General features: G+C 37.6%; 1 long non-coding RNA gene and 1 pseudogene across 3 annotated transcripts; one reads left to right on the top strand and one right to left on the bottom strand.

Moving 5' to 3' along the window:
- Positions 1–431: 431 nt before the first annotated feature.
- On the top strand, positions 432–7,393 carry LOC120007683 (annotated as a pseudogene).
- A 1,412-nt stretch (positions 7,394–8,805) lies between these two features.
- On the bottom strand, positions 8,806–19,996 carry LOC120007684. Of its 3 annotated transcripts, XR_005470224.1 has the most exons (4): positions 19,534–19,996; positions 19,199–19,404; positions 9,735–9,866; positions 8,806–9,294 (listed from the first exon to the last, which is right to left on the bottom strand). It is a non-coding gene; the product is annotated as an uncharacterized LOC120007684 (long non-coding RNA). The 3 variants fall into 3 exon arrangements; XR_005470223.1 differs by lacking the exon at positions 8,806–9,294 and having other exon boundaries at positions 9,301–9,866; positions 19,489–19,996; XR_005470222.1 differs by lacking the exon at positions 8,806–9,294 and having other exon boundaries at positions 9,301–9,866.
- Between the last annotated feature and the right edge of the window lie 232 nt (positions 19,997–20,228).

The following is a 20,228-nucleotide window of genomic DNA, read 5'->3' as shown; positions in this document are numbered from 1 at the left end:
TTCTTTCCATCTTCCTTGGGCAAAGATTCAGCTAGCACACTGTCGATCTCCATAGACTATCGGTCTTGGTTATTTTCTTCTTATCCACCTCCAAGCATGGGATGGCGACGAATTTGGGATTTTTCTCAGAGGGCTTTTATGAATTTGGTTGAGGATGGAGAGGTAGAGATCAATTGAGGTGGATGCTTGGAGGTAGATGAAGAAGTGAAGAATTGAAGAAGAGGATGATGATGTTGCAGATTTAGGGTTTTGGGATAGGGGTGTTGATTGAGTTTTAAGATAATAAAAAATGAGTTATACTTAATAATGACATATTTTTTATTGAGATTTATTAATATTGGAGTGTGCTTAATAAAATTTGTGGTGTATATAATGTTGATTCCCTAAACACGAGAATGAAAAGAATACCAACGAGAGTTGGTTTGAAAAAAAAAAAAAAAACAACAAATTAATTCTTTGTGGTATTTCCAAAAACAAAGAAGAAAGAACCGAAAAGGAAGAAAAACAGAGAAGACGCTGGAGACAGACGAACATGGCTACAGACATAGTTGCACAAGATGAAGAACAAGCACCTCTTCTCCAAGATGTTACGAATTCCGCTCCCGGAGACGAAGGGATCGAACCTGCCTCATCCAATGGACCGGAATCACCAGTTCCTGTTCAACGGCTCGTATCTCTCGACGTCTTCCGTGGCCTCACCATCGCTGTACGTGCCATTCATGTTAATCGCAGTCGTGCACTTCTTAAGCGAGATTCGCTTCTTAACTATTTTGCCAATTCACTTCCCTGTAACTTAGTTTATTATGATTAGACCAGATAATTAGTCTTCCAAATGTGATTTAGCTTGATTTTGTAGGTACATAGTCTTTTTCATGGGCCAACTGGATTTCATAGGTTTAAAGTTCAATCTCGTAGAGGTTTGGTATTTAATTGAATGCTTGCCATGTTAATCCATTTCCATTTTTATCATCTCAATTCAGACGAGCAAATAGAAAAAACAAATTGACAGCTTAATTTTCTGATCAATTTTGAATGCCGTTTTGGTGTTCCAGCTTGATCATGTAGGTGTAGGTTCAATTTCATGGTGTTTAGCTATTAATGGAATGGTTGTTACACTAATTAATTTCATTTCTGTTTTGGTGATGTTTGGTTCGGTGCCTATGGTGATGCGGTATTCTTTTTCTCAACAGCGGCTTGCGCATTTCTTGTAATTATATGTTAAGCACCTAAGACAACAACTGGATCACTTGTCTGGCTATGTCCCAGTTAATTCCCTTGTTTTTTTATAGTATCAGGGAATCGCTTGAGTTAATTGACTTATTTTATGTCCTTTCTTCTTCTTTTTTTGTTAAAAATTTCTTTTACAGCTGATGATTTTAGTTGATGATGCTGGAGGAGATATTCCGTCAATTAATCACTCTCCCTGGTTTGGTGTGACACTAGCTGATTTTGTGATGCCATTTTTCCTCTTTGGCGTGGGCATTTCCATCTGTCTTGCGTTTAAGGTACATATATTTTTCGTGCATGAGATTAGACTAGTGATTCTAATTTCACGGATAGAATCACTAAGTAAACATTACAAATTTGGAAATAAAAAAAAAAGATGGCATCAATGCTGATAGTTAATTAGTTATATATCTTTATTATTTATTCTGCAGAAAATATCTAGCAAATCGACAGCAACAAAGAAGGTTATTTTGAGGTTTACTAAGCTATTTCTCTTAGGGATCCTGTTACAAGGTATTTTTCTTTCCATTTTATTTATAAGAAGGGTGGGCCACTATTCAAAATCCTGCCATACTTCTTGTTCCATTAGCTAATTATGGTAAGCCCAAATTAATAAGGACTTAAAGTTGTTATTCTGGTTTAGACTGTCCCGGCAAATAGATATCCCAAGATGCTTGAAGCGAATATAAACTCCAAGTTGCGTAATAGGTTATGGCTTTATGTTTTTTCTGCTTGAACACTGAATGCCTACGTACTAGTTTTGATATTGGAGCTGATCGTATGTATTGGGCGCTGCATCTTTTTTTGAAATGCATTTTAGGTGGATACTTTCATGGTCGTCATCATTTGACATATGGAGTAGATGTGAGCAAGATGAGATTTTTAGGTGTTCTTCAGGTAACATTCTTAAACAATCAATTTTCGTACCTTGTGTTTTGTGGTGGGGTTTTTTATAAATAACAAAAACACTATTTTTAGGAATTGATGCCTCTAAGTCTAAGTGTCTAACAGATGCTGGTATGATATTTCCTTTTTTCATTGAATTGATTTGGTCTTCCTGTTATTTTGATATTGACAATTTGACATGTTTTTAGCTATTTGACGTGCAATAGTTCAAGTATTTCATGTTTAAGTAAGACTCTGTGGTTCATATTGCTCCTACTGTTTCAGTGCCTTGACTATCTTAACAATCTGGTGTCACCATTCTAATTTTCCCCGGCTAATCCACTTCCTCCTTGTACAACTATGAGCTAGGTTTATCTACCGTGTTTATTATTGCATAACGCACAAGAGCATTTATTTGTTCAAAGATGGTAACTTGTTGAATTGTGTGATTGTCAAAAGGGTGGTTGATGATAGAAAACAACATTGGCTCCATTTACCTGGGGAGATTAGGCATATGCCTAATCAGCTTGACATGCGAATTTACGCATATTTGATAAGATAATCTTGCGGCAAGAACCCTTAAATCAGACATTCATTCCACAACGCATCTGCAGTTTTGCAATTTTGACCGATGGCGCGATATGCATGAACTCTTGCAGTTTTACAAAAGCAGTAAACAAACATTTTCTTAGCTAATCAACTGCATAATGTTGCATCATTTTTATACCCACTCCAGAATCAGGATGATTTTTTCCCACGTGTACTCTGCATCAAGAGTGTCTCATGATAACCTATTATCCTGAAACAACTTACAGGTCAAGTCTAGTCAAGTATAACAAGCGTTATTTTTGGGACAAAGGTTTTGACGATGATAATAACAAGGAGAAAGTGTACTTGAATGCACTCTCGTTGAATTGAGTTTCCTGTTTTTTGTTGGCATTCCGCTTGGTTCCCTCTTTAAATCTCAAATTGTGCTGTTGTGGTTTACTGATCGCAAAAGAATTAGTATGCCTATCTACAACGAATTATGTTAAAAACTTAAAATAATGTATTAAAATTGTGGTTTGGTGATTTGCAGAGAATATCAATTGGATATCTCTTGGCTTCCATGTCGGAGATCTGGCTTGTTAACAATGTGATAGTTGACTCATCTATGACTTTTGTGAGGAAATACTACAGTTTGTGGTTAGTTTTTTCAGGATATATATTTTTGGTTTTATTGTTAGCATGTAAACATTACGTTTTTATATTTTTAATTTTAAAAAATAACTCCCTGGAATATACTACACAAACACTTGGCACTTTTTGATTATATAGTTCTGTTCTTTCCTTCTTTCTCTCTTGCTATGGTATCCTCAAGTTATTGTTCACGGTAAGTGTGCGATGGTGTATTGTCCCTAAAATCCTAACTTATTGTACTTTCTATGTAATTATCTTCATCAATGATGTATTGTCTCTAAAATCCTGATTTAAAGTTGGCTTATGGTAGCTGCTCGATGAAGGTCCATTAATAGTAATAAAAAAAAGAGATAGAACTGTCTTAGTCTCTTTAATGGGGGATGACTTGGGAGATTAAATTTGATTTAAATATTGGCTTTTCATTCTTGGAATTGTTAATCCCTGACTTATTGTGCAGGATGGTAGCTGTTTCATTATGCATATTATATGTATGTTTGCTTCATGGCCTGTATGTTCCTGATTGGGAATTTGAGGTTTCAACCTCAAATCTGACACTTCATGGATCTGGCACTCAAACTGTGAGTTGTAACCATATATGTTTTCTGAAGCACTTACGCAATGGATTATATCAATCTGCATCATTAAGCTTGGTAGATCCATGATGAAAATTTAGGTGCCTTCTGATCAAGGATGTTAATGTTGTTTATGCATGACTTTGATGATTTCGCGTCATTGATCAGTCTTTGATGTTTGCCTCATTACGCTATGGTTTTTTGTACTTTCATTTTTCTGTCGTATGGATGTAACTTGTATCATGTGTGTTTTCTAGGTGCACTGTGGACTGAGGGCCAATCTTGAACCCCCTTGCAATGCTGTTGGCCTGATTGATTGAATTCTTCTTGGTGAAGATCATCTTTACCGACGACCAGTTTATAGAAGAACTAAGGTAGTCTTGAGGTTATTTCTGATTTCTTTTACTTTTTCATGCATATTGTTGAGCCCTCATTGTTTTGTGAAATCGCTAGTGACATTGACCTTGTTACTTGTCAGGAATGCAGTGTTAATACACCAGACTATGGTCCTTTGCCACCAAATTCACCTGCATGGTGCCTGGCTCCATTTGATCCAGAGGGTATTCTGAGGTTCGTAGCTGCATTCCGTCTCTCCGTTCTGTCCAGCTCCCTTTCTCATTTGTTATCAGCTTTATCATTTGTTATCAGCTAAAGTTGTTTCCATTCCTTAAAGTTTTAAGAGGGGACCCCAAGAGGTTGTATTCACCGATACATAAGTGTCTATTAATCACTTGATATCATAACATTAGTTTCCATGGAATAGACTTTGTTAATATAAAGGTAAGAGATTTATATAGGGTCTCTCCTGTTAGGGTGGGTCCTTGGTGCCTTAACTCGGAGAGGTTCCATGTTCTCAAAAAGGTAAATGCAAGAGATTATTTACAACTGGCGAAGACAAATGCTGTTGATGTTTGTCTATGCTGCTAAGGTTATGGATTGGAATGAGGGTTCTATGAAGGTTTTAAGAGTGACTATCTTTAATATAATGTGGTTGAGAAAATAGACTACAGAATCAATTACAAAGAATCTGGTGCTTGCCAAATAATTTCGACACAGCGATTACCGGTTAACTGGAAAGTAGGTTTGATACATTCTTATTGCATTCTGGAACATTCAGTCACACCTTATAATCATCTCCATCTATTGCATGTATCAGAGAACATGTTACTTAGGTTACATTTGCTACACTACTGTAATAAAACATAAATAATTTTCTCTAATGGCATATCAGATGCCTCTTTGCTGAGTAGATATGTCCACTCTCTCATCAATTTTTCTTTGAATGAAACTCTCTCGTCAATTTTATGTCAATTCCATCTCTGATGCTATTCTTTGGTAATACAATTGTAATCACCAAGACTTCTATGACCAAAAAAGTAACCTTCTTATGTTGGCTAATGTTATTCAAATTTTTTTCCACCTTCGTTCCAGCTCTATGATGGCTGCTATTACATGTTTTGTGGGATTGCATTTTGGCCACATACTTTTGCATTTTAAGGTATTACCTTTTTGATGCTTTGTGTTTATGAGCTTATATCCTGTTTAGTATTTTTATCCTGTAAGTTGTTTTATTATGCATTCATGTTTCATCTGCAGTACATTTAATTACTAGGTTGATAAATTTTACTCGTTTGCTACAGGACAACATGCACAGGGTATTCCTTTGGTCCTTTTCTTCCTTCCCTTTACTGATTTCAGGATATGCTCTGAAACTGCTTGGTATATAGTCTTTTAAAGAGTTTCTGTGACATGTATGTCCCGTGGGAAATTCCTCTTATTTCAGCTGTGGTTGTTGGAAATGCAGGGATTCCTTTCTGTAAACCACTATACACCTTGAGCTACATGTGTGTAACAGCAGGAGTATCAGGCCTGTGTCTAACTGCTGTCTTTTACATAGTAAGTCTATCGTTTATGTAGAATTGTTATGATAAGTCTCTACATGAACCAGGAAGATTAAATCAGTCAAGTTCTACAGAAGTTCTTACTCTTGGATATAGGTAGGGTTTGACATTGTTTACATTTACCATGTTCTGCTTACGTCCACACTGTTTGTGTTGAAATGTAACCAAAAGCAACCTTACTATGCTATTCTTGGCCAAAGTTGTCCTATTATTATAAGGCAAATGCAATGCTCCAGCAATGTGACTAAAAGTTTTCATCTTCATGGCCCAAGTGTGTCGACATTGAATGTGGCAACATTAGCGTAATGACTTTGGCAGTCATTTGTTGGCTTCCAACCATGATTTTATAGGTTTTTTTACAGGTTATTAGAAGTGAAGTGAGATTTTGATCAATTAATTGCTTCCGCCATATACTGCTTGGCCCATGATTTTTGGCAGAAAGTTTAATTTTGGAGGAAGTAGAGGTCTGTGATGGGAGACTGCTATGAAAATTTTCTATTTAATTTAATCATTTGATGCAGGTTGATGTAAAAAATCTTAGGAAGCCCACTATCTTACTTCAGTGGATGGGAATGAATGCTCTAATTATATATGCATTGGCTGCCTGTGACATTTTTCCAGCAGCTGTTCAAGGTGTTTATTGGCGTTCACCGGAAAACAATCTGGTAGGTTTTTCTTTTCTTCACTGGGCTACTTCATGATTTTCTCTCTTCCTCCCCATCCCAACTGGGAAAAATGTCGTTGTAGTGTCTAGTTTCCGGAACACAATATCACAAAATTTCCAAATCCTCAAACTTCGTTTGAGCGTAAGAAAAATGCTTTGAAGGAAAACTTCATTAGGAATTTCGATTACTGAGAGAATGAATCACATTCCCAATCTATTAGCTGTTCGGGGAAGCTGCGGCAGATTTGGGATCCTTGTTCAGGGGGAGCACGTCTATGATAAATAAAAATTGAAATTGAACAGTTTAATATGTTAAGATTTTGGCGTTGCCTCTGGGACTCGGATCATTTTTAACTAGTCCATCACAAAAACATGGCCCATAATATAATGTAATGTCATTTTATTGTCATATTTTTTTTAATTGCGTTTTGGTGGATTTCGTAGATGTTTTTAATTGTCATATGCTGTCATAAATGCTTATTTAGAGGGTTCCGTGTTGAAGTCATTGTTATCACAGGGGGGGCAAAATCAGAGGGGCCAATTATAAATAATTGTGATGTGGTGGATTTTGTGATTCAGACAGTTGATAGAAAGACTTGGGTATAAATGTATAATTGCAGATGGATGGCACAGAGTCATTGTTGCAGGCAATGCTCCACTCACAGAAATGGGGTACTTTAGCGTTTGTAATTTTGGAAATCATATTTTGGGGTTTTATTGCTGGTGTCCTTCACATGAAAGGCATACACATAAAATTGTAGAAGTTGTAGCCTTTTAGGAATGTAAACCTGTATCCCTGTGAATAATTGCAACTGTAGCTTTCAACTTTGGCAATGTATCTGTGTATACAACAGTATGTCGATGACCTAATATTTGTGTAGGATATCACCATGTCATTCTTCCATATATAACTTTGGGCTACGTAAGATCATGAGTCAATTATCAAAAACACTGCTGTTCTTCCATTTGAGAGAGGCTGGCAATGTTAAATCCAGAGGGATGGATGGATTACTTTTACTTCTGTAGTTCTGACTTCTGAGTGCCATGGTGTTGTTGGACCATGACAAATGGTTCCTTTTTCAAGGGTCAACAAGATCCCCTTCTTTCTTTGGTAAGTTTTGCCCCAAACTTGAGATTTGCGACTGGAACTTACAGCAGGCCCTGGATTCAGAATCGCTTTGCCTACTTGGTGCATCATGATGGCTATGTTACATGGTTTGAAAATCTTCTCAATTTTAAGGTAATCTTTGCTACTCTCTCACTTATCCTCTGGCTATTGTTCTTTTTTCCTTCATTTATGTTTCATTATTTATCTATCAAAACGTCTTCATTGGACTACATTCTCTGTAAAGTTTCTGTTTTGTTTGATCCTTGAGCGTAAAAGCATAGCACAGTTTGTAACTTTAGTTTGTCTCGTTCTTTGATTTTCTTGCATGTGGTTCCCATTAGCATTCTTAGATAACATTCCCCATATGTTTTTCCTATTCAGATTCCCTGATTTATAGAAAGTGATCTGATATTGGAAGTGGCTGGACCACAGGCTGCGCCAAAAGGTGTCGAGGATGGAAACATGACAAGCCATCCATTGACTCCTGTTTAAAGGTGTTGGGAGATAGAGACAGGGCATTCCCTAAACTTCAAAACAGGGTAAAGGACCGAAGAAAAGTAAGAACATATGGATGTGGTATCCACTGTTTAACATGGAATTGACTGGCATATCCTGGTAAGATTGTTTGTTTTGTTTTGTTATTCAGTGACTGATTGTGGGTTTCCGCTAGACTACATTTTTTTTTTATATTTTGTTGAAGGGCTGCGGGACGAAGAGAAGCCAATTCCTTATAGGATGCCTGCAAATTATATACCTCACTGATTATTGATTAATCCCGTGCCACATAATTCTTTAGTAAATTTTAGTCCCTTCCAACTCTTTCTCCCATCTCTTCGAACATTTCCATACAATATGGCACTTTGACATGGGGCATGTTTTAACCATCTCCAATTCTCTACTGAGAATCTCTTATCTTGGAAATATCTTTCCCTCGAATCAAGTTCTCTTACTTTTATCTAGTTTCCTCTCAATATGAAATATTTTCTCGGTTCTCACTTTAAAGTGGTTGTCGATTTTCTTTGGAGTTTGGATAGAAATGACAACACCACCATATAAAGCAGTCAGTCATTGCTGTCTGCGCAGAAGAATAAAGTAAGAATAAATAGGTAAAAGATTAAACAAGTTATTGTTGGTCCCAACCATAAAGGGCAAGGAAGAAGAGAAAACAAGGAAGGCGTCTAGATTAATCTCGTAAAAGACTCCGCAAGAATACTAGTTCTTCCTTCCAATACCATATATAACCGGGCCATGAACTTGATTATGCAGAACTCCCAACAGATCGTTACATTCTTGAAATGGCTACTGAGAGAGTAAGTGCTGTGGTTACATGCACCCACAACCACAAAGAAGGCATCCAAGAACACCTGAATGATCCATCACCATCACTTGTCAGCAATCAAACAAAAGATTATCACTACGGAAAAGCACTTGCGCACAGAGCACTTCACGGTTCAAGCAGCCAGCGCGGTGTAAACAGAAAGGTCAGAACAAACGATGCCATGGCGTCGCCAAGTAGGCTGAGTAAGGTCACGTTAGCTGATGATGCAGATGATTAGAGAAAAGGAGACAGCTTTTTCCTATTAGGTTAACTCCTGTTCTGTGCAATGTAATCAACTCGAGCAGATGGAGTAAGAGATTAACATTCGAAACATGTCCAATGCAAAACCTGATAAAAATATTACTCCTCAAATATTTGACATCTCATCTTCGTCTAATACGATCTCCAAATCACCAGGTTCATATAATTGTATTTGTGTACTACATAAAGAACTCGAGTCAGAAACAATTTAGAAAACCACAAACATGACCGTTTTTGAAGCTACAACCTCGTGAAAGTTCACTACCTTGGACAATTCCATCAAAAGTATCAACCTCTGCTTTAAATTATCAATCACAAAAGGGAAATTATATGATGAAGGTATGGACAATTACATGATAGCAAAGAATTAGTCTAAATATGCTGTGTATCTTATCAACGCAATGGAATGGAACGTATTAAAAACTAAAATCAAATTTCAACCAAAAAATGAAGTGACTGCTCTCGTCATTACCTGCAACATAGGTAAATTGTCACACCAGTACATTTAGACATCTCTTTCTTTATTACATGCCATTGTATTCAATCACATCAAGTCATCAATATGCACTTTCATTCAAAAGCCGAGAGACAAAAGGGGCCATTGACAGAAGTGCTATACCTTTATGTTTGCACCAAGAGAAAAAGCATTTCCAACCAAAGTGAGACCTGCCTTCACACATATTGATATAATCACTTGCCTTCATACCATTTTTCCTTCCAAGTACGCCAAATGCAACTCTAATGCCACAACCTATCAAGAGATGAAGAGTAAGTTGTAATATTAGTAATGAAGTCGTATTTCATGTAAAATAGAAGCCCAACTTTTAGGGCATTTGGCAGCTACAGTTGAACAAATTAAAATACAACTTAATAAGTACCAATTCTTCAGTAACATATTCACAACAGCTAGCACTTGTAACTTTTGTTCTATTTTCTTCAGGGTTGATAAATCTAAAAGCTGAAATCATCGAAACAAACATCTTGAAGCTGAAATAGTGCTGTTGCAAGAAGATCAAAACACAAAAATCTAACTTCCTACTTTCAGTGCCTTACCGCTCTAACAATAGATTAGCAACTTGACGGGGTTGTCTAATGTCTTGAAAAATCCTAGGTATCTCATGCTAAAGAGTTCTTCATTGATGAGAAATATCACCGACTGCAGAAAACTAAAAAAAAAATGGGATGAATTGTCGACATCTGACACCAGCACTCCTTAGAAAAGTCGATAAGCACTTTCAAGATTGCATAATCTTGAAAAATGTGGCCTACCTTCAAGGTCATCATCATTATATCCCCAACAATTTGGGCATGACAGTCTGCTTTACTGCCAATAATTATTTGGAATGTTGTAGATACAACCTTAATTCGACATTGCTGTCAAACTTTGGAGCCTATCACATCCACATTTACATCCAATGGTTCGCTTGTTGCACCATGACTATATGAATTCTTAACCCTACAATGGAACATTGCAAGCTTTAACAACTATAGCATGATGTGCAACCCTAAACAAAGGAAGAGTTAATTAGCCAAGATAAGAACTAATTCAACATGAACTATACACATACAGGGGTATCTTGTCTTAGTTTGTTGGAAAGCTCATGATATGGGGAAAAAATGTGACTCCTCTTCCGACATCAAATGACGTGCCTATGCATACACACTTGTCTACAACTATTGTAGATGCTAGTCCCTATCTTTCCTTGAAGATGAATCCCTAAGAAATTGAAATGACAATTCATGATGGAGAAGGCCATATCTGTACCATATAGTATATCACAATCTGAACAAAAACATCTTTTCTAGGACATATTCCTAGCTAGTGAGTAACCCATTGCCACAACATATGGAAAAGGTCATAACATGAAGCTCTTTACATATTGGAGGAACCCTTATTCCGTACTTGTCACCGAGTACTAGAAAACATTCACTCGCTCCAATGGTTAAAAAGAAAGTCATTTGTCACCTTATTGAATCAAACTGACTGAAGAGTAAAAGTTTCAGTACCCTTTACGCATCTGTAAGTTTGTGCCTAGAGTAGCTAGCTATGCTGGAACACAAAGCTAAAAGAAAATCATATGTGCTAGGAAATGAAACCTATAATCATAATATCTAGGAAGCACTGACTCGGATGCGGGTGCAGAGACGGGGGGATTCGCAAAACCTCAAAGAATCCTGTATTTGAGTGCGGGGGACTCGGCAAATAAAAAATATTTATATATATTTTATACATATATTTATTTACACACATCCAATAATATATACATTGGATTACATCCAAATATATAATATACACATTTATTTATAATATATTATATACAAATCAAACTCTTTGTGTCCATTAAGTATATTATATATAATATATAATACATATATTATCAAACTTTTTCTATCCCATACTCCCAAGTCCCATCCCATCAAGTATATTATATGTTATATATAATATAATATATTAAATTTTATAATGTAGCTGATAGTGTGATACAACTGTTTCCTCTCCACTTTTTCTTCTCCACTTTCTTACACGGTAGTCGACCCAGAGAAGCTGATCTAGAGAAGGAGATCTAGAGAAGGTGAAGCAGTGAAGGATATCAAGAGAAGTCGAAGAAGTGAAGGATATCCAGAGGTGTCGAAGCAGTTGTAGCAGTCAGTAATGACTCGCACGGAGAAGTCACGACGAAGAAGGAGAGGGTCGATTCTTGAGTTTTAGGCTTCTGCCGTGTAAATTAAGTGAAATAATGAGTCAGTTCTGCGTCTTACCCGCGTCGGAGGTGCATCTCTGCAAGTCCAACTGTTGAGACGCAGACAACGCGCGTATCAGCAACATTGCGGCGCATCAAAGGTGCGGGCGAACTGAGTGCGTAGGGGACGCGGACTCGGCAACGATTTTGCCGAGTCAGTGCTTCCTAGCATAATATGTATTTGGTCTGCATGAACTACATAATAGACGTGTTTATCTATAATTTCGATAATATCAATGAGATAATGAATAGTATATTTTAAATATCAAGCTAATCAAAGAAACTAGGGTATAGATTAATAAGGAAGATTATAATATGACCATCTGTTCCTCCTTTTGTCTTAATATTATGTTTTCACTTGCTGGAAGCTATATCCTATGCTACTCTCATATGTTCCATATATAGGCACAAAGTGTGGATCGATATAGCTAGGCACTACAGGAAGACAACGAATCCAACTACCTTTATTGCTGTCTCTGAAAGTGTGATCTTTCAGTTACTTCTACTTGAAATGAAAATGAGCTAAGTTTTGTCATGATAATCATAACACAACTGAAATGTATGGGGCCAACAATTCTGGTTCAAACAAGTGAGGAAAACTATGATTTGACACCACAAGAGGTGTGGTGGGGGCAAATGCTAGCCTTCTTAGGAGTTTCATAAACCAGAAATCTTCAGTGGCACGTGAAACCAATATGTTGAGATTAGTTACTTTGTCATTCAACCCAATAAGTTAACTTGTTGGGTTGGGGTGTTTCACACCTTATATCAATGGTCAAAAAACTGTACTTATTTTAAGTCCTTACCTGGAATACTTATAGGAGAATTCCTATATATATATATACACACACATATATATATATACTGTAATATCCTGACCCGATTATACACTATTTATGGTATTTTGACACGTTGATCGAGGTGGAGTGAATCTCGGTAATCGTGAATCGGGATTTAGGGAGAATAAAAATTAACTCAAGATAAAACTATGAAAATATTTTTAATAAATGGGGGATTTAAAAAGAAAATTATTGGCGCAATAATTACTCGAATCGGATTTAAATTGGATTTATTATAAATTTATGAAGTTAATTTAAACATTTTAGTTAGGGGTGTTTTTGAAAGATGGGTGTTTTTGAAAGTAAAATATTGTATAAAAGAAAAATTAAAGAAAATAAAAAAAATAAAAAAATTGCAAAAATACCCTCTTCTCTCACGATTTTCTCTCTCTCCTCTTTCTCTCTCTAAAACGGGTTCAACTGTGAGATCATGATTCCGGCGACGGTGACGGTCAAGGCTAGTATCAAAAGAAGCGTACGGACGAGACGAGTGTAACCCAACTTGAATCACGTCGATCGGAGCTCCGGTTTGGGAGAAATCTGAGATTGAAATTCCGGCCACCGTGAACCTTCTTTGGTCGATCCGGCCGATTCCGGCGACGGTTTGGCTTGATTCAGGTACCTATGAGTTCATTTCATCGAGCTCTTCAATTTGATATAAGATTTGGCAGGTTTGGGTGGCCGGATCGCCGGCGGTGACGTTGAATGGGTTCCGGCCGAGTTGACCGAGTCAGGCCGAGTTGACTCGGTTGACTGATGTGTTGACCGGTTCAACCCGGTTTGACCCATTTGACCCGGTTTAACCCTGTTTTGACCCATTTCACCCGGTTTTGACCCATTTGATCCGGTTTGCCCGTTGACCGTTGACCATGGTTAACCGAACGTATTTTAACTGTATTTTCGTATAATGTGTTTTTCGATGTAGACGGTGATCCCGGTTGAGATTTGAAGCAGGTTGACTTTCAGAGTTAGGGGTTTATGGGGGACGCGTGCGTGGTATTCGGTTTCTGATTTTCACGTAGGGGTTTTCTATGTATCTTGCGTGTGATTCTAGGGTTCCGGCTTCACGGACTCTTACTATATTGTGGTTCTGTCGGTTTCCGGGGGTGGAAATACGACCTGTTTATATAATTTGTACGTATTCTATGTTGATTATCATTGTTGGTACGTCTTTGGGAGTGGGGTGTTTGGAGGTGGTTGAGGTAAACTGTGGGGCCCATATAGGAGCCCAATATATCGGATTATTATGGATTATACAATCAATCAGGTACGTACCTGTAGACCGTCTGAGGTGAGGTGCATCACAGGGGACGCTCTCTGGTGTAGGCTATGCTATCGGGATATCCGATCCTCATCCAGTTTCGGTGTGGACCTGGACTGGGAGACACCCTACGGGGATTAGGGTGGGTCCAGGGGTGAATTATGGATTACCGGAGATTAGTGTTTGTGGTTACGGTGCTGTATAGCCTTATCGGCTACCATATTACTTGGTTGAATTGCCAATGATTGTATATTTATTGTGCTGCATCTCATGCTGGTCAGCGGCGGGACGCATGAGCTGGTGTGTAGCCTCTAGCTGTTTCTTTAGCAGGTTTTGAGGATTTGGGGTTTTGTATCTGTATATATGTTACTTATTTGCTCAGTCTGATCTCGGGTAGATAAGTCTTCTTATTTCCGCTGTTGTATAGATACTCCGATGTTTTCGATAGGTGTATATATGTGGTATTCTAGAGAGACTATGCCCATGTTATATTTCAGGAGTTGTTACTATTTTATATATTGATTTAGGTATATTGGATTAAGGGTTGGTTCGGGGGATGGGGTCCCCTGTCGGTCACGTTCTTATGGGTTTAGGTACAGTTCGGTATACCTTAGGAGAGAGGGGCGTGACATATACACATTAACACTCCCCCTCACGTGTGGGCACGCAACTCCAACGACCCAACACATGCACAACAAACAAGGCAAGGCCCAACACTAGGGGAATAAACAAACACACAAAGGCTCACCTTTGGGGTAATAATAAATGGGAGTTTTTTAAATTGCGGAGGTTAAGGTTTGAACCTAAGACTTCTCGCTTTGATACCATGTTGAGATTAGTTACTTTGTCATTCAACCCAATAAGTTATATATATAAGGCGTGAAATGTCCCAACCCAACAAGTTAACACAATAAATATATATATATATATATATATATATATATATATTCTAACACAATATAATGTGCATAAATTATTGGATGAAAGAAAACATAAAAAGCAAGCACAAGAGAATATCTACCCATAATGTCTCATCAGAAACTATCCAAGGGAAGAGAGCATAAACACAACAATTTAATACATATTACTCAAGTGAGCTACTAACCCTGTCGTTTTTGTCGGGTGTTTGTGTCTACCTATCTATAAAAGAGCTACAATACACAACTTAGATGTATTACTGAAATAATAAACTATTACAGATTCATCCTCAAGTCACTGTGACTTAAGTTTTTGTTTAAATCACTATGGAAGACCAACAAATAAGAACTATGTATATACATTCAGAAAAGCCAAGAAGCATAAACAAGAGAACAACACAAAAGAAGCTGAGCTGAACCTCTCATCTCACAACATGCATTCCAAAACATTATTGCAGTGACAACATATTTTTATGCCAAAACCCTTGAAATATCCTATATTTCTTTAACTTTTTTGTTATCTTCTCAAAACTAAACATCTTTGATATGGTATTCATACATATAATTCCAATTAGCATGCAATTGAAAATAAACACTCCAAATTAATTGATCTCTTCCCGTTTTTAGTAATATTGTTTTTTTCTCCAATATATAATACAACGCGAAAATGTTTAAACAAACAAGCTCACATAGATCGTCAATGGCAGTGCTTTTAGCAAAGGTCGCATAAGATGTCCAAGGACACTTTCTATGGCTTCCTAGATACTTTTAAGAAAGATAACATTAATCAAACATGGATCATAGGAGACAAGCAGTGATCATCCCGATGAAGGATATAAAGTACATTGATTCCCATGATTTTAGCAAACAAGAAGCTAACGAGATCTAGAGGTTTCTGGTTCCTCGAAAATCAGATCTGGAGGTTCCTAGCTCCTCAAATTGCTAGGGTTACCAGTGGTCAGTCCTTCTATAATCCTACCATTTTTGATAGTAATATCTCAGTATTCTCTTGTTAAGTCTTCTATGTGGTTGTGTGTTTCTATCAATTAGTATCAGAGCAATCGACCACCTGAGCATGGTGAAATCAAAAATTGAAGCGTGAAATGGAATTTTAGAGAAAGACATGACCGATTTGAAGGATACCGTGGGAGCTATGAAGGACAATATGGTGGCCATGAAAGCTAACATGTCGGAGATGCTAGATCTACTCAAGATGTGCGACTCATCTGCCAAAAAAAGGAACGAGAAAATCTCAGGTGAAGTTTATGGGTCTGCTGAGGAGATTTATAACAAAAGAACACAGTCGGACTGGGACTTTGGTCGTCGGAAACTCAAGCTTCCTATTTTTCCTGGCGATGATCCAATGGGCTGGCTATATCGCGCTAAAAGATATTTCTCCGTCAATCAAATCACAACCAAGGAGAAGATGGCTGCTGTTGTAGTTTGTCTTGAAGGGAAAGCCCTAAGTTGGTACCAATGGATGGAGACAATAGCACCCATTCTCACTTGGCCATCCTTCAGGTTTGAGCTGTTGAAGCGTTTCCGCCACTCACAAAAGGGAAGCAATCATGAACAACTGGCAGCCATATGCCAGGATGGAAGTGTCACATTTTGAGCAGATCTCTGCGCAGTTACCCGATGTTAGCGAGGACATGCTCGCAGCGGCTTTCATCAATGGCCTTCAGGAGGAGATACGGGCTGAAGTAAAATTGAGGCCACTCCTTACATTGGACAGTTTGATGGACTTGGCTCAATGAATCGAAGAAAAGAACTCAGTACTCGTCAGGGTTCGCTAGCTTAAAACACAACGTTCAACCGTGCTGGATAGTGTGGGAATTGGTTGACTGTCGTCTTTGCCTTCAACCTTGAGGTAAAGGTTGAGTTTTTTAGGGAGGGGTATTGATAGGTATTGTATTAAGTTGTTTTTAGTTAGGGTATTTTTGTAATTGTCAGGAAGTTTAGATATTAAGTAGGTTTTCTGCCGAGTGAAAAGGGATCTTTTTGGAAGTATTTGGTGGGAGGTTTCTGGTTCCTCGAAAACCCGATCTGGAGATTCCTAGCTCCTTGAATTGCTAGGGTTACCGGTGTTCGTGGTCAGTCCTTCTGTTATCCTACGCTTTTTGATAGTAATATTTGTTCCTCTATGTGGTTGTGTCTCTATCAATTGGTATCGGAGCAGTCGACCCGAGCATGGTGAAATCAAAAATCTAAGCATGAAATGGAATTTTAGAGAAAGACATGACCGATTTGAAGGATACCGTGGGAGCTATGAAGGACGATATGGCGACCATGAAAGCTAACATGTCGGAGATGCTAGATCTACTCAAGATGCGCAACTCCTTTTGTAATCCTGCCCTTTTTGATAGTAATGTCTCGGTTTTCTCTTGTTAAGTCTTCTATGTGGTTGTGTGTCTCTATCATGCTACCTAGACCTTTGACATACTTCCTTGCCTTACTCGAACTTTCTTCCCACTTCAATATATATAAATTATTTTGTGTAAGGAATAATTTTGCAAAAACACACTATCAAAAATTTTTCCCCCTTTGAGTTCAAAGCGAGTGAATAGTTTGATACTGATAAATGATTAACCTTCAAAAAATATATGGGAGCTGAAAAGTTTAATGATAAATATATTAATTCATTAGTGAAAGAGGTTCCATGTGTGCATTCTGCAGTCTTTTAGATTGAATTTTTCACATAATTGAGCCAAATAAGTATGCTAATTAGGATCAATGTGCTTGGCAGGCTCATCCCTAATAAAATTCTATGCTTAATGTGGTGGAGATGGAGAACTAAGTTCTTTGATGAATTTCAAATAAATAGCCAGTTGTGGAGAATGAAAGTTGTTGAGTCCCTGGAGACTTCGTCCATCTATCTTTTCAGTTTTGCCCATCATATCTAATTCTACGAGGCTTTTCCAGTTTCTGTCTTAAGTTTTTTTTACCTAGCCATGTCTTGACTCTTGACAACTATACCAATGACTCACAGGAATTTAAATGCATTCACACTGGTTGACAGTTCAAGTCCTTAATAGTTAATACTACTAACCAAACATTATAGTCTATATGCTCATTAAGATTGAGAGTCCACTTGAAATTTGGTACCAGCAACTATTTGGTCCCACATAGCTCGTAAGGAAGAAATTGGAATGGAATTCATACTACAAGAACTCCGATCCATGTTAAGGACTCAGGAGGAAAATAGATTTTTATCCCAAACAATTTAAAAGCAAAAAACTCATGTCATATTAGAATTATTGATCTTATCTAAACTCAAGCCTTAATCCAATAACGTGAATAAAATGGGTCTCAAGATGATTACGTGTTAATCTTTTGGTTTTTCAAGTACCTAATCACTCCAGCAGAGAGATCTTGTTATACATGATGTCATAAAACTAGTTCATTCTCTGTTCTTTTACTTTTGTTTTTGACTTCCCCATTTTTTTCATCTTTGGATCTAGCTAGGACCAGTAGAGATGATACACCTCCGGAACTCCTGATATTTCTGACTTTTCAATCAAAAGGTTAAGATTGCTGGCTCTCAGGACTATACAAAGGCAGAGAGTGGGCAAGATATGAAATATAAAGGAATGACATCCTTAAACTAAACCTAGTCCAAGGACAACCTTAAACTAAACTAAACCTAGCCCCTTGTTTGTAAGTCTAGCTAGCTAGTTCTTTTACCGAATGCCTACAATTCTACCATGTTTCCAATCGGACTCGTACAATCAAGAGTTGTTTCGCTATCTATTAAGTACAAAGGTAAAAAAAAAACTTAAGTTCATGGGACGAATGAGAGAAAGAAATATACAAGACATGGCTTGGTAAAAAAAACTTAAGTTCATGGGACGAATGAGAGAAAGAAATTTTATTATGAAGTCGAGAAGATTTTGGAATGGGCCTATTAGTGGGTCCGAGATGCCAATGAATCAAACAAAACTAAATATTACAGGAAAAAATGAAATACACAAGGAAACAAAAAAACAAAAAAACATGGTACTCCACTCAGGAACATGCCTGCTAACAACTAACAAGTGGGGTTTTTAACAAAATCAACAACTTTTGAGAATTGTAAGATTTAACTGTTTAGTAGAATGTAAAAGAAAATAATATCATGCGACATAATTGCTTCTTGAACCAAAGCCTGCAAATTGAAAACTCTTTCTGTTTGGACCACACGTGGTAACTAGTACAACGGTAGAGAACACAAAAAGTAGAGAAGAAAAATCCATGCTTGTTTCAGTTCTCGTATAAATGGGATTTCTAAGCTAAAAGAAGTGAAAAGATAAAAAAGTAGAAATGAGAATGACCAAAGTAAGTAATACCTGTGTGTATAAATACAAGGCATCATGTTTCAATCATCTAACAGAACGTCCACTTCTGAGAAATATGGCTGAGAGCTCATTCCACGCCAAATTCTCGTCCTCCCCAGAGAAACCAATGTGCGATCACAATCCCACTTCAAAACTGAAACTTTTTGGTTCTATACTGACCAAGCAAGATGAAATCCTGGCCACCAAACCAGAGAACCCTGTGGAAGACAGGAAATTCGAGTGTCAGTTCTGTAATAGAATGTTTGCTAACTCACAAGCACTTGGAGGCCACCAAAACGCACACAAGAGAGAACGCCAAAGGGCAAGGCCGACAATTTATCAAACACCTGGTAGGCGTTTTATAGCACCGGTTCTAAGATCACGTATAGTTGGATCATCAGTCCCCTCCATCCATCCAAACGGGTTCACAGGGTGCAACTCCGGCGCTGCTTCGAGACTCGGGTCACTACCGGTAAGTTGTTACCCTTCAGCCACATTGTTGCTGCCACTGTCGTCTTCTCAAACTCACATCGCACAACCCTCGGTTCTTGCTGCTGCAAGGCCTCCATTTGCTGGGACTCTGGGTGAGACACCTGACGGAGACAACACCGGCGTCGATCTCCATCTGAAACTTTCTCCGTCTAGTTAAAAGACAAACAGAGTGAGCATGTTGGGTTTGATTTGGTTAATAGAGTGAGCTAGCGCGCATTAATGCGAAGTTCTAGAATTCGAATATTAATTAATGATAGAGAATTTGCAGGTGAATACATAACCATTTTAAGGCGCTTATCCAATCATAAATTATTTTCATAGCTACATATTTATTTACATACCTTCATTTGCCAATTTCGCATGTATTGTCCAAACTTTCTTTTAACACTTTGGGAGAGTAAAAGTCTTATTGTTGTCATTAAAGGATAATGCTCTTTTCAACTCAGTCACTCATGTTTTAATTTTTTCAATTTGATCATTGAAATGACAAAATTTATTTTCTATGGTCATTTCACTGTCATCGAACACACATGTAATTAAAAAAATATTA

This window comes from Tripterygium wilfordii, chromosome 10 (genome assembly GCF_013401445.1).
Source record: "Tripterygium wilfordii isolate XIE 37 chromosome 10, ASM1340144v1, whole genome shotgun sequence".
NCBI classification, from domain to species: domain Eukaryota; kingdom Viridiplantae; phylum Streptophyta; class Magnoliopsida; order Celastrales; family Celastraceae; genus Tripterygium; species Tripterygium wilfordii.
The sequence above is the reverse complement of the archived record's forward strand: the minus strand, read 5'-3'. Positions and strand labels throughout refer to the sequence as shown.